The sequence below is a fragment of the Thunnus thynnus genome, chromosome 24 (assembly GCF_963924715.1).
Source record: "Thunnus thynnus chromosome 24, fThuThy2.1, whole genome shotgun sequence".
Classification (NCBI taxonomy): Eukaryota; Metazoa; Chordata; class Actinopteri; order Scombriformes; family Scombridae; genus Thunnus; species Thunnus thynnus.
Genome location: NC_089540.1, coordinates 11,430,682 through 11,446,164, shown reverse-complemented (window position 1 = coordinate 11,446,164; position 15,483 = coordinate 11,430,682). Strand labels below are relative to the sequence as shown.

Genomic DNA, 15,483 nt, shown 5'->3' with positions numbered 1-15,483 from the left:
TGTGTGTGTGTGGTACCATAAATCTGTCATGGCAACAAAAGTACTTTCTCTTGTTTCAAAGTTTCACCTCTGTTGCACTTCTGACCATGCCCAGCAGTGATGTAACGCAGAGCATGCAGCCAAAGCAAGATTTCTTTAAATGTATACCCCGAGTTTTGTGTGTGTGTGTGTGTGTGTGTTTCCTCAAGGCGTTTCCTCCCTCATAAAACACATGCAAAGTAGATTTTTTAAATATCTTGAAACCTACATTGTTTACATCAAGGTTTTGCTAGCTGACAGGCTTCATCTTCCCTGCCGTTTTTGGCACATTGCTTCATTTCTTGGCGCATTATTTCCGCTAACTATCAGTGGGATGCTTGAAATTGCCTGCAGAAAAGTGAAATGCATTGCTGCACGCTTGCGTGCCTACAAAGAAATCTGAGTCATGCTAACAAAAAGCTAAAGCGCTAGAACTCCACAGGGTTCCTTTAAGACGGAGGATTGTGAGATTTCACCCACCGTTCTGCACATATGTTCTCTTAAACAAAGCAGTTTGACCTTAGATACACTCTGAAGATCATGCTTTTTCTTTCAAGTGAAGAAAAACTGAACAAAGGAGATAATATCATTTCACTTGTTTAAAGGAGATTTAGCAAAGTATAATTACCTTGCAGATCTGCTTTGTTTGGAGATGAAGTTTGCAGAAGGAAAACGATTTCTATGATGTTTTCTTGGAAACTCAATAGTAACAACCTGCAAGAAACTATTTCCTTGGTCATGAATGAACTTTTACTCTCATGCAATGTTGCTTTACACCTTTTGCAGCAACTCTGGTGATAAGCAGCCTTTGCTCTGGAGTGTAGAAACTCGCTCATCATACTGGAATAATAAAGATATGGTGCCCTCTTCCATCTTTTTATATTTATTCCAAAGAAACCACTTGCTGCCTTAAACAGGACACTTGGTATCCTCAGCAGCAGAGGAATTTTACCTTTATAAATGTTTAGAAAGGCAAGTATAAAAGCTGTCTTGATCCGTGTAAAGCTCATGTCACCGCTGAAAGATAGCAGCTGACGGTAGAGAGCAAAGTGACATTTAGTTATAAATGTTGCAGGTTATTTCTTGAAGATGAATATTACTTTGACAAGTCATATATCGAAACGCTGGCTGGCCCCTCGTTCACATTGCGGGTGAAGCAGCACGATGAAGGATGGAGGCAAATATTTGAAGTAGATGCTGAGAACAGAACGGCTCCCTAAAGATTTGCAAGGAGAGTCGAGGAAGGTGAACAGACTTGGAAAGGTGCCACGTTTTCGCGCGCAGAGAAGATGAGTTTGAGCAGATTCCTGCACTGCGCGCTGTGATTGAGAGACATTTCCTCTCAGTATTTCCATCATGAGCGTTTCTATAAGTAAGTTCAGCAAAGAAGCATCGCTTAGCATTTCTGTGAAAGCCATTACATGCTCGCGTCGTCATTCGTTTGGAACTACAGCATAATATATTCACATCTGTCAAACTCAATATAACCCTATTAACTGGTGCAAAGTGGAGCTACTGGGCAGAGAATTCTTAACATCCTCAAGAACCTGCTGACTTATGTTCTATAAATTTAAGATGAGGTCACGGCACCTGCTGCAACTTCTTAAATTGGCTTTTCTGAGTGGTTCATACAAGAAACATTGCGCTCTAACAACAGGGAGCAGGAGTGGTAACATAAATTGCTGAGGAATAAAATAAAGTCGCACTTGTTCTATTTTCTTTATTAAAAACCACTAAACATCAAGTGATAAAACAGTCTTCGTACTGTCGCTTTTTTTTTTTTTTTTTTTTTTTCTCCAAACAAGCGAGCTCTGGAGGGAACTGAAACACAATCCAGATGACAAATGAGAGCTTTATGGCTGTTCGCACCGCAGGCTTAGTGTTCAAGGACACACCGGGAGGATTTTCCAAGGGAATAGGCCTAAATTACTTTGGGTTGTAACTCTTTCAAAGTGATGCAATGCTTTAAAAGAGAAACACATAAGGTGTGTTGAGCTAGTGCGAGAGGAGCCTTTTGATATGCAGGGCAGACACACATAAATACATCAGGATAGAAATCTTGAAGAAGTCACGTACATTGGTCACTTTATCTCTCTGTGCTGTGAGTCTTTCATTATGAAGCTCGGAGCTACAGGAGACATAATTGCGTCTGTGCATATACAGCTGAGCTGTGAAATACCTTTTTCTGTCGGATCAAAGACCACTTTCTTTTGCGGAAAAGAAAAGTTTCAGTGTGACACTTGGCATGAATTTCTTTTCTCAGTGGAATCAAATTACAATGGATGGATTTAATGCTAACAAGTAGCTCCTAAATAATTCAATGTTGTGCTTTTCTTTTCTAGTTAAAAGCAGTCTGTGATAAATATGATCAAACCAAATTCACTCATTTGTGAGGTTTTTTTTGTTTTTTTTTCCAAATAATTCAAGTGGCTGCTGTTGTATGGAAATCAAGGTTCCTACCATTCAGAGTAAAGGTCTCATTAACTATTCAACTAGACCCTCAGAGAATATTTTCTCACCACTTTTAATAATACCACCAATCTATGGGATCCTTCTCTTTCCTAAACTTAAAACTAAGTGTATGTAGACAAAGACCTGCCGCCGGCAGTGTTTAAGGGAAAAATTCACACTCGGATAATCGTACACAATTAGACATCATCAATTAGTGATGCTTGGTGCATTATTTTACAATAAAATGTTGTAATTGCTTTACTGATGCAGAAACCGCTGTGCTGGAAATATAGAGATATGGCTTTTATCTATTTGGCCATGGTATTAATGTGAATAATATAACCACACAAGCACCAAGCATTTAAATCCAGAAATGCAAAGCACAATAGCTGTACAAAGACTGTTGATGTGTCGGTGCTTTAGGCTGATTTCTTCTCTTTATACACGTAATAGCTTGAAATTATAGTTGTGTGACAGTATTATCTAAATCCACTATGAAAGATATTGTTAGAAACTGCATGGCAAAGTGAGCAATTAAGTGTCCTTCCTCAGTGCAGGATCTACTTTTTTTTGCCTCATCACAACATCCTGTTTCAACAGGAAGTACATCACCTTTAAGGAAGCTCACTTCTTGAAATGCTGTTCAAAACCAGCTCCTTGCTGTGGTAAATTCATTTATTCAGTTTTATGTTTTACCTGCTCAATTTATCTTGTTAGACCTTGATATTAAACTTGATATTAAAACAGAAACTTAGTTTGAAACTGTTATTTGAAAGTTAGTGAGGTTTGCTCAGCTTTGAATTCTTAAAATCCTTTCAGTTGTTTGAAAATGAATTAAACACAAAGCTTAATTAAAGACAGCTAAAGTCAGCTAATCACTGACTGTACTGTAATTCACTGCTTTTAGGATTAATGAGCGCGTCGCTCTGTAGTGAAAACCATGTGTATCTAAAATGTCAGTTTTTCAGGAAATTAAAAAAGCAGCTTTGATTTAAGCTCTTTGACAGTGTGTTTTTGAGATAATCCTACATGTTTAGATTTGATTAATATAGTCAAGATTTCTTATAGGAGAAGCCAGCTGATCCCAGCCTGACAGCATATGAGACTCCATCAACCACAAGACGCTGCACCCTGTGAACCCCGAGGTATGACTCATCATACTGTATGTAACAATATGGCTCATAACTAGCGTAATTATGTCTCCCCGTACGGGAGTGTGAGAGGTGCTGATGGCTTTTACTTCAGATGTTTCACAATTAATTAGTGTATTTTTCCCCACAGATAATCTTTAGAAAATAAAAAAGCAATTAAAACCAATAGAACATTTTACCTTTATAATTATATGTATTCTGTTTATTTTAAACTCTCTGCTGTCAGATTTGTTTTTAGCCACAGTCAGGCGGCTTATCACTTTCGTCCAGACTGAAATATCTGAACAAATATTAGATTGATTGCCGTGATAATTGGTATATATATCCATGGTGCCCAGAGGATGAATCACACTAACCCTTCACTTTTCCTCTTGTACCACCATGAGGTTGACGTCTTTGGTTTTGAGTAAAAGCTATATATATATATATATATATATATAAATTTGTTCTTTGTGCTTAGTGCTAACTAAGATGATCAACATGGTAATTCTACCTGCCTAACATCAGCCATTTAGCATCATCATTGTGAGAATGTTAGCATGATGATGTTAGCATGTAGATGCAGACTCTTATTCTAATTATGTCACAAATATTATTAGATGATTGCTGAGTTCAGACAAATTGAGGTTCATCCGTTGTAACTGCTGAGTCGTTTTTTCATTCGTGCACATTGTGTTAGTTTTAAAGGGGACATAACATGCTTTTCTGTCATTAATATACTGTTATGATGTCAGATTTCTATGTTAAACATGGTCAGAGTCCCAAAACTTGAGGTGAACATGTGTAAAACTGCAACCTGCAAGTCAAAATCTAGGGCTTCAGCCTGCTCTGTATGTTTTGTTTGCAGAGTTACCTCTACCTCCTCGTGATGATGTCAGATTGTTCTTGCATGCCCGAAAAACGGCCGGCTGTTGTGTAGCCTTTGTTGCTAAGGTTGTTCACGTTGGCCACTCGCATATTTTGGATCGGATTTGGGCTCGAATGTATTCAGATGTATTTGAGAAGTGAAATCCTACTACTATTGTTTGTTTAGATAGAAAGAGACAGGAGCTAAAACAAGCTGTTTCAGACAGAGGCTGAACTGAGAGGCTACATAAAGGGCCAGAATATGATAAATTAAGAGTTTTTTTAAGCTGTAAATCATGAAGAGTTGAGTTACAGTTGAGCCCTGTAATATGAATATAAACCTGAAAATGTGCACGTCCCCTTTAATATTAGTCCTACTTAACTGACATTCTTTGAAGATTCAAACTTCACCCAAGTTCTTAATATGCGACTTTTCTTCATTGAATCTGTGATAAAAGTCATGACAAATTCATTTTTAAATACATGGATACATTGTAATCAGTATTTAAAAATATACACAGTATGTATTCCACAATCTTTTTTCATTTCCATGCTGTGTCTCATATCAGTAGCCAAGCTTCCTCGTCACATTTAAACAGCAAACCAGTTAACAGTTAACAATGGCTTTCACCAACTGCAGAGGGATTGTAGTTGAACGATACAGACCCAACTGCGGGTGATTTAAATCAGAAGCCTTAGGCACACAAAAGAAGCCCTCTGCTCAAGTCGTTCAATTTACATTCATGTTTTATACATTTTGCTGATGTTCCCATCAGAAGTGACAGTGTGCGAGAAGGGGTTTAGTGTTTTGCTCAAGAATACTTTACACACGGCTGATGTCAGGGGATTTGACATGTGAGCTTCCAATTATGATACTATCTCTCTTAGCACTAAGCCATGTCGCTAAGCACACACTTTGGCCACATACAATATCAGCAGAGCATGTGTTACAGTGTCCCTTAAAGCCTATATAGATTATAACCATTTGCAGAGAGCATCATGCATAACTGAGCAGGGCCTAAGGATAAAATTCTCTCCCAATAATTGAGTGCATGGCAGGGTAAATGTCAAACTATTTGCAAGCCATTCGTGAGTTGTGGTATTCTTCTCTATTAGCCTAATGTGCCAGAGTTACTCCTCTCAGCTTTGTGCAAATTCATATTGGATTTTTATTAAAACTCAAACCATCAGTAATAGATGTGCCTCTGGGGTAGCTTTAAAAATCAATTTGCTAAACAGCACAAAATAACCCCCATAATTGTCTCCTTGGACCGCATTACCCGTTGAAGGTGATTCTCATTCGAATGTGAGTAAACTCATCTCATCGACCAAGACGTTCCCTCACTTTTGACTCCAGAGCCATGTGTTCCCTCATTATTGCAACAACCAAAACAGACAAACGGGATCCTGTGCACGCCGCTGACAGGAAACTCAAAATGCAGATCCTGCCTGTCAAATGGCCCTCCGGCGATTCCTGCTGCTAATGAAGTGAAATATTCTGGCATCTGAATCCAAAATAGAGCTGTATATTTGGACACATGAATATGAATACAATCAGCTAGACTTGGCTCATTAATGAGGCAGGGAGAGCAACCAGCAGACAGGATTAATTAATTACAGAGTGACATTTATGGATAATAACCTTCTGGTGGATATCACGGTTAATGAATATGCATAAGACTATCAAAGGCGAAGCATCCAGCCAAGATGAAATATCTATATTCAGATCCATGATAGGGTTACTGCCGTGCCGTCTGAATCAGCAGCACATTACAATATCAGAGTGTGTGATGATTTCGATGATTTTCACAACGTGCCATGTGATTAGACGACGTAACTGCCTTCAGGGTTTTCAGCATAACTCCTACAGTGCTGACTCTGGGGTTGGAGAAATACTCCAGAAATGATTAATATGGGAAATCCATGAGAGAGCTACAGAGTTGAGCCTTTACTAATAGAATATAGCATGTTGTCAATAGTCTGGTGTCATGTAGGTGGAGCTGCAGCTGTATAAAGAGCGTGTTGTGAGGCAGCGTGTGTGTGGTGGAGCAGGATTTGGATCATGAATGAAATGATGCTCAGAGTTTGAATCAACAAGAGTGTGACGTCAACTGAACATCAGTGCAGCAGCATTAAAGGAGCAGTGCAGTTATTTTCTATCTTGACTGTGAGCTTGACATAATGACATACATGTATACTCCAGTAAGTCTTGGTAATATGATGATATTTTGCAAAGGTAGCACTGGTACAAATCAATGGGCAGGACTGCTTTATTGCAGTACAGGACTTTTGCATCAATGTGATGAAGTACTGTCATGTGTCAGGTATTTAATTACTGCAGCAACGCACATTCCCAGCAATATAAAATTACATACAGTATATGGTAGAACATTTTATCCACAACACCTAATGTATGCAGTTCAGATCATACCTTCATTGTGCAATAGGAGGAGATATTTTTGCAGCAAGGCAACTTAAAAAAACAATTAGACAATGAAAGGCATAAAAAGTGGGAAAGCAATATACTGAATACAGTAAAAAAAAGAAGTTCTTAATAGAAATATGCAACAAGTAAAAGGGATAAGACAAAGTGCAGCCTAGACTGGACTGAGTTCATTCATTGCCTGCAGACTGAATGAAATGAGGAATTAATTTGTATCTACACTGTAAATTGTATCACTGTATCATTATAAAGGAATTTAGTGGAATCAACTAATCTTCTAAATATTTAAATTTGATTAATTCAATTCAACTTGTCTAGTTTTATTTTTCAGACCATTTCTGAACTTATGAACATGACTTAATCTGACTTAAATCTTTTGACTTGAAATGATGAGTTGAGTGAAATTACTGCTGAGAGTTTACTCATAAATTATTTTTTAAAAATAAGTATAATTAGCATATTAGCAGACTTCTCAGCATGCAATTTTGAGGGTAAAAACTCCTCAGAGACTCTTCTTTTTTATAGTTTGAAGAAAACATACATGGAAAACTGCTGTGAATGAAAAGGTGAAACATTAGCTGAAACCAAACCAAACCTGCGTGCACACATGCACATGGACACACAGATAAAGGAACAGATACATACATGCACACTGATACAGACTATGCATGTATGTACACGCACCTTTAAATATTATGCACAAAAACACATCATTGCCATGAATTAGGGAACATACAAATGTGCACACATACGCAACACATGTAAATTGATTATGTGATGTAAATACTGTCGTTATTAAGAAGGTCATTATTTATTATGAGCTCTGTTTAAATAATGTATTTCTGATAATGATATATTAAGACTATTTTTAAGTAGAAAAGCCTAACCAGGGACAGGGGTTGCAAATTAGCCTTGGCTAGAAATCCTGTATGCAATACATCTGCTTCATGTTACTTTAACCTGTTATAATGTTTTTTTGCATCGTCCCTGACAAATAAACTAATAAATAAATAAAGGATGAGTGTGCAGGATTTAGTGGCATCTTGCAGATTGCAACCAACTGAATACCCCTCACCCTCCCCTTCCAAGCATGTAGGAAAACCTACAGTGGCCACGAAACACACGAACACGAAAAACTACTGTAGGAACATGGCGGGGCAAGATGGCAGCCTCTGTAGAAGAGGACCTGCTCCCTATGTAGATATAAAGGGTTCATTGTAAGGTGACGAAAACACAACAATTCTTGGTCAATTCATACTTATGAATATTATATTCCATTTCTGCCAAGTCCGTCCTGCTAGATGCCACTAAATTCTACACACTGCACTTTTAAGACAAGTCGTAGTTTAAATGAAAACAATGCAAACCATGATGGAGGTTAATATCGAATTAAGTCCCTTCTCCTGTACACGTATAATTCAACAAAGTCACTGAGAGCAGCCTCACACTCCGACTTTGTGCTGACTCTAAATTATTTGTATCAAATGAAAAACTGACTTCTCAGACTGAGAAAATGCAAACGGAAAAGCAGATCTGACTGTGATATTTTGTCAGTGTGACTGAACAGTTGTTGATTCAACATAATGTTGTTTATTAAAGTTTATTGAACTTGTTATCTCCAGTTGAGTTTACTTATATCTTAATTTTACATTTTTACTACTCACAGAACAACTTTAAACTATTTATTCAACATAAATTCATTCATATCTTAACAACTCCAATATCTGGAAACTCGAGAGGGAAGATTTCTTAAAGATAGTAGGGTAGATGGATTTTGCTTTATATGTGATTTATTGCCTATGTCTTGATTTTGCGTCCATTTCTTTTCTGGAGCTGCCACTTTATTGGAGTTACATTTTAAAATACTTCAGTGTGGTCACTTGAGGAAAGAGCATGATTAGAGACATATAATGAGCCTCCATACCTGTTGCTAAGCAACAACAGGGTCAAAATGTTTAATCTCAGCAAAGTTAGAAGTGCATAATGAAAAAAAAAAAAAAAAAAAACACACTCAAGTTGAAGTAACTTTTGAGCAGCAGGTTTAATCGGTTTAACAACATTATAAGGTTGAGTTCATTGCAGGAACCAGAGAACAGCTACTCCCACTAATGCTTCTCAGCCAGTGTACAGCGCATAATTAACTATCACACAAAGGCAACACCTTGTCAGTGCAGCAGATGGTAGATAAGAGCATGGAAATATTCGTTAGGAGCAAGGGGCTACTGTTGTTTTCATTGCTTGTAAGACACTTTTTTTTTCTAGCAATGGTCTTAATTAAATTCCCTGGCTGAACATTAATGCAATACCCCAGTAGGTCAAACTAATTAAATAGTCATAATCAATAAGATCCTACAGTATGACTATGTTAAAGAACACACACATGATCCCGGTGTAAGAATAATTGTCATTGTGAAGGTCAAGTTAATTAATGCTCCTGCCTCATCGCTGTGGCATCTTTTACCATAATGTCCAGACTCTTGAAGCAGGCTGGATGTTAATTTTAAAACTGAAGTGAAGGGACAGAGCGGTTTCAGTGTCCACGCAAATGACCTTCTGCAAATGATGATTGATACCGCTCCCCTTATCTCATTGTCTCGTTCCTCTGCGGTATCAATCAAGAAATAATATGGAAAAATGTTCATTGTTCTTTCAGTCGTATAGAGGTTAAACGCAGGAATATGCATCAAACTGTCTGAAACATTTCTTACGGTTTGTGTGATAAGCCGTATCCACTTTACTGATTTAGCTTCACAGTGGCTGAACTGAGAATATTTATGCCAAGAAAACAATGTGAATGACTTTTATATTTAACAATAAAACATTCAAGGTCCGAAAGTGTGCAGAAATTCATCATAATGTACCAGCTAATCCACAAAATCTGACAGTAGAAATACAGATGGAGCAACAGACAATAAAACATATACTAACATTACTATATACTTTATGAGTGCACGTTAACTAGTAGAACCAGACTCTGCCTTCAGATCAGCTTCAGTCCTCCTCTGTATGGGTGTAGTGGGAGATTGGATCACTTCTTCAAAGGGAAAAGCTTCCAGTTCTCTGAGAGATGAAGGAATTGGAAATCTACTCTACACCCTGTGTTCCACAGCATCCTGTGAAGATTCAGTGATATTTTGATGTGAGGATCAGGAGGGCTGTGGACTGCTTTTCACTTTATCTTATGGTGTTCCTGAAGCCTCATCTCTTTCAATTTCTACCAATGTCCAGATGTAGAAAGAATGATGAGGAATGACTCTTTCACTGATGCGTTGGTGCTGAATGCGTGTGCAGGGCTGCGTGACTATCCTTTTGGGTGTGGTGAAGATCCTAGCATATAATATTTATGGATTATGTTTCTTATTGAAACAACCTGGACCTCGTTTCCCAATTATGATAAATCTTAAAAGTTAAGAGTGCTTCCTAAGATAATTTCTACAATCTTAAATTTTTAAACGTGTTTCCCAAAGTGGTACTTGAAAGCAACGATCGGCTGTCTGCGGCGATGAAGATGATGCTGTTTACATTTTAAAGTAATGTTGCATATTTATGTCTGTAAGCCATGCTATATAAGGAAAGTACACTCATCACAAAGCATAAATGTTGTAAGCTACACAAATAAATGTTTTATACTTGAAATTCAGTATTTAATATTAAACAAGGTTTAATATGCAGTAAACAGTCTATAGTCTTTTTTAAATTCATGGTACTGGGTGGAAGCCAGTTTTAAAATGCAGCAGTGGCTGTTCCTGTAAGTTTCAATATGCACATCATCATTTCTGTATTAGACTTGCTGTATGTAAACTTGACAAACAACATACACGCCATAAATAGGAAGCAAAGAGAGGATACCTGAAAATATACGCTGGGGAAAGATGAATGAATATATTAGATTTAAGATGAATATGTGATGCAAAAAGAGAGAGAGGAGGGCAAGGACGACACAAACAGGGCAAATCAATTATTGACTTCATTTTTTGTGTGTGTGTTGGTTTAGTTTTACTTTCTAATTTAAACATCATCACATCGACATCACTCATTTTACAAAAGACAGCCCGTCCTCATAAGAAAATTGACAATATAGGTCTCAAATTCAGGCCAAAGAAAAGACTTCTGGTTATGTTTACGCCATCTAGTGCCGTCAGTATAAGGTTATAAGGTCAATATAAGGAGGCGGGTAGGGGGGGATGGCTAGATAGATGGCAAAAAAGGCAAAAAAAGTGGCCTTTGCTGCAGAAGACTACTGTTCACCTCCTGCTTCCAACCAAGTGTCTTTACCTGCAAAAGACACTGCATGTTGCTACGGCTCAGATGTCCAAACCATGACCTTTCCCTAACCAAGTGGTTTTTGTGCCTAAACCTAACCAGACCTTAACATAGCATTGTCAAACCATAAAGTATCATTATATTATAAAATGGTCTTGTGGGTCATTCTTGTAGGTCCCTGACAGACAATGAAGCAGGGTCTTTGAACTATTTCATGTTTAAAAGTCATCGCAAAAAAGAGCTTGACAAGCAGGAAAGGCTCATCTGTACTTAGATCTCAAAGTCTGCATGTATATAATGGTGCACACTGCATTGTACACAACAACTTTACTATGGTAGGTAAATACTTAGAATATATGATTGACATTTGATTGGACATACTGTAAGTTTGAGTGAGGTTGGTGAAAGTTTGAATTGAACCAGCTTCGTCGGGTCGTGACTGTTCCTCTAAAAACACAAAAAATGTTATGTAACTGATGCACCTACAATTAGAGCACCATTATCTGCCCTTTGTTGGACCTTTTGTCAGTTCCCTCCTTTGGTTTGCGTGCTGTCAACTGGCATTCAGTTTAATATGACTGTCCTCTCTAGCAGCTTTGTAATTGTGATTTTGTTGCTTCAAAATGAAAATCCCTTTTCACGCGATGCTTCTGCTATTTAGCTCAACTACTTTGCCATTTTTGCTGTTGTATTTCAGCAATACTGTAAGAGCTGTGCATGTTTCCACCTTTTTGTCGTGAAACACATGTTTTATTTGGATTCTTTGGATGAACAAAAGTATGAACTTGTGTTATTTTCTCTGACCTATTATTGGATGTGTTACTGCTATTGATTCAGCCGTGATATACCATCAACATGACAATTTGCCCTCAACTATTATCTAATTATACAGCGCACTTCTGAATATCAACCTTGCCCAAGTGACATTTATTATGTATCATTAACATATCTGTTCATTTTAGGGTCTGTCAGTCAGAGCAGTGAGTCATTTCATTTTCAACACATATCGGTTTCAGCGTACATCCCCGGAGTCCTCGCCTACAGCCAACCCATCTGCATGGCAAGAAGGATGAAGCCTGTCACCTTTTAGTGTGCGCCGAAGGTGAAATGACATTTGAGCGCCGTGCCAAATGTGAGTGCAGACTCCGCTCATGCGCTGCTGTCAGGAGTGATCACTGTTATTTCAGCTGCCTGTCCAGAGAGGAGTTCTGATGGCTCACCCCCCCTTTGCTGCGTGAAGGTAGTCAAGATAGCCCTGCATTTGGCCTCGCTCGGCAAATCTGATTAGAGGGGCTGTAATAGGAGGTTGTGTAGGAGAAAGCACTATAGTGTATGAGGAGAGGACGGAGCAAACACACCAGCTGTCGCTTTATCTCCCCCCCTCCTCCCTCCTTTTCCTCTCTCTCTTCCTGCTCTCTCTTCAAAACAACATGAAAGTGTGTTATAGAGTATCATGCTGTCACCTTGGGATGTGATGGGAAATAGAATGGACTACTCAATAGACCGCTAAATTAACTTACTTTAATTTTAGAGACCATGCAATCCACAAAGCCACACACGCACGCACACATGCACGCGCGCGCACACACACACATACATCTATTTCTTAATATGTTATATGGAGCCCGCTTCAAAATGAGATGTCCACCCTCTGAAAAGGTGACAGATGCTATTTGAGAATGGGCACTGATGCGCTACATACAGTAAATAGAAATGGCTGTATGTCTCTAAACACACATGAATCATCCAGATGCAGCAAAACTCACTTGAGATGATGCTGCTGCTCTCTCTTTATGGCTCATACAGTAAAAATTTAATGTTATTTATTTTACCATTTCTGTATTTAAATGCTCTATCTGTCTACATAGTTACATAACTGTCTGGCTCTGTGTTCCTTGGTTGCCATTATCCACCAGTCCACCAGCCCTCAGACCTTTTCTCTGTTGGTTGAACTGGACTGAACTGATTGTTTCTGTAGATTTGAGTAATTTGGATTTAGAGCCTCTGTGTGTCATGTTTGAAGAACTGCATCATCATGAAATTATATAAGATAGTTTGCAGGTTATAGCGTACTCGTGTATTTAGGTTATTTTCATGTATATTCTTAGACGAGTTTATGAATTTTGGTTAATTATGAAGGGGATTTAGTTTTCTGTTGCTCTGTGTTTTCCCTCCACACCTGCCCTACATCAGCCTCGTTAGCCCTGCCCTGCTCCCAGAGTCTCCCCCAGCCAATCAGCTCCTTTCCTGTTCTCCTGTTCCACCTGCACCTCATCCCCCCCATCAGTTTAGTTTGTATTTAAGTCCTGGTTTTCAGTTCTGTCTTGTTGGATCCTCTTTTCTGTTTATTCTGGCTTGTTGTGTTTTGTTGTGCCTGCACGCCTGAATAGATTAATGAGATATTCAGTTCATACTGGCTGCTTTGTTCTGCACTGGGGTCCATCTCCTGCTACTCCCCTGACAATAACATCCACAAGCATGCTGTCAAACCAGCAAATGAATAGAAATAAAAAAGGAAAATAATTTCTGCACTGAAACATGTATTTCTACTAACAATAATTAACTACTGTATTATGAATATTGGTGTTATTATTGTTATTGGAGTTCCTCAAACAATGGTGGGTTTTAAGCTGCAAAATGATTGCAAAATAACACTGAAAGGTAGTAAATTGCATTGGAATTGGAAGAAAAATGAATTTAAGTCAGACTTAAATGACTGACTGACTGATACTGAAGTATTGTTAAAGCAAACGTCATTTTTGCAGCGAGTTTCAGGAGGTTGTACTTCATGTAGTAGTTTTAGTGAATTATGGTAAGTTTTGTTCCCAAAAAAAAGTTTTGCACCAAACTGACTCACATGTAGAGAAGAAACATGACAGCGTCAGAGCTGAGCTGCTGCTTCCCAGCCTATTTTAGAGAAAGTTTTCAGTTAATGATGCTGATGTCATTTCTAATACATTTCTAACACCATATGACAGAGAATTCGATAGAAATAACGGCTGATGAGTCACTGACGGATAATATACTTTAAAACCGAGGAGGGGTATTTGAGAAAGTGGAAGCTCCTTCATAATATAGATGATTAAATCCACTTTGTTAACTTTACAGTTTAGGCTCATCATCCACCTTGCTGAATCTTTATAAGTCGTCCTTTAAGTCGCGCTGCGTGGAGATCTCAGGTTATAGTCGTACTACAGGTGTAAAAGCTCTGCTTCAATTTCCTGCTCATATAAGTTTATTGTATCTATTCTAGGATGTACTTTATATCTGATATCCATTATAAACTCACAGTAATGTCAGGAAAGACAGAGACAAAAGGTGCACTCCAACATTTAATATTGATTAAATAGTTTCAGTTATAGTGCTCTGTGTTAAAGGTTTCTGATTGAAATTCGACACCAATTAAGGAGATATTGGTGTTTTTTGTCCACTATTGTGTCCTGTGGTGTTTGGTTGGTAACGCTGTCACATCAAAGCATGAAGTGTGAAGAAAATGGAGACTGACTAATAAGAAGCGCAGGGTTTAGCTGCAGAATGTCGCTGTCATGTGGAGTTTCGTTTTATATTTCTGTTCTTTTTCTTCAATAGATCCTCACTTTTTTCTGGTCTGTTTTTCCCGCCGTCATGCTTTGTCAGACCAGCCCTGCTTTGAAATGTTAATGCAAACTTTAACACCTGCAGCTGCTTCACAGTTAAAAGCAAAGACGTGCTGCTGTAAGGCTTCAAGTACTGTAGCCCCATAGGAAACACACTCATCAGTGCAGGACACATCTATTACTCCCATTTGGAGATGCTTATGTTTAAGGTTAGAGTCTTTTTGGCAGTGCCTTAAGTCTAAAAAGCTGCAGATACACACTTTTCAATTTTTCAATCTCACTTTCTATTCTCATATTTCTAACTTATGATTTTCATTCATCGTTTCAATAGTATTTCTTATTTCCCTGTGCTCTTTAAACATCGTATTGTGACCGGTTTAGCCGTGGAATAAAAACAGTTTATTTCCTCTTTTCATTTTGGGTGAAACCATCTTGCGAGTGAGAAGGAGATGATGAAATAATTGGGGCACTACTCTACCCGCTGCTCTTTCCACCCCAATCTCTATCGCTTTTACTTTCATATTACTCCAGCTCTCTATTTGTTACTCCTTCAATCTCCCACTCTATTCTCCTGCCTTCTCTCCCCGACTTGCACTCCACTCTGTCCACTTCCTGTCCTTTCACGTCGCCCTTTCCTCTCAGTAGGGAGTCACGCCTGGGGCTTGTGCTTCGATTTGATCTTCACTTTCATCACAAGTACATTTTTTTGAGCTTC

At 38.3% G+C, this 15,483-nt stretch overlaps 1 protein-coding gene across 4 annotated transcripts in view; it reads left to right on the top strand.

Annotated features, from left to right (window-relative positions):
• Positions 1–3,048: 3,048 nt before the first annotated feature.
• LOC137177177 (uncharacterized) overlaps positions 3,049–15,483 on the top strand; it is an 82,094-nt gene continuing 69,659 nt past the window's right edge. For all 4 annotated transcript variants that reach the window (XM_067583317.1, XM_067583316.1, XM_067583315.1 and 1 more), the window contains exons 1-2: positions 3,049–3,134; positions 3,538–3,614. The gene's annotated coding sequence lies outside the window, so the exon portion shown is untranslated. The remainder of the gene's footprint in view (positions 3,135–3,537; positions 3,615–15,483) is intronic.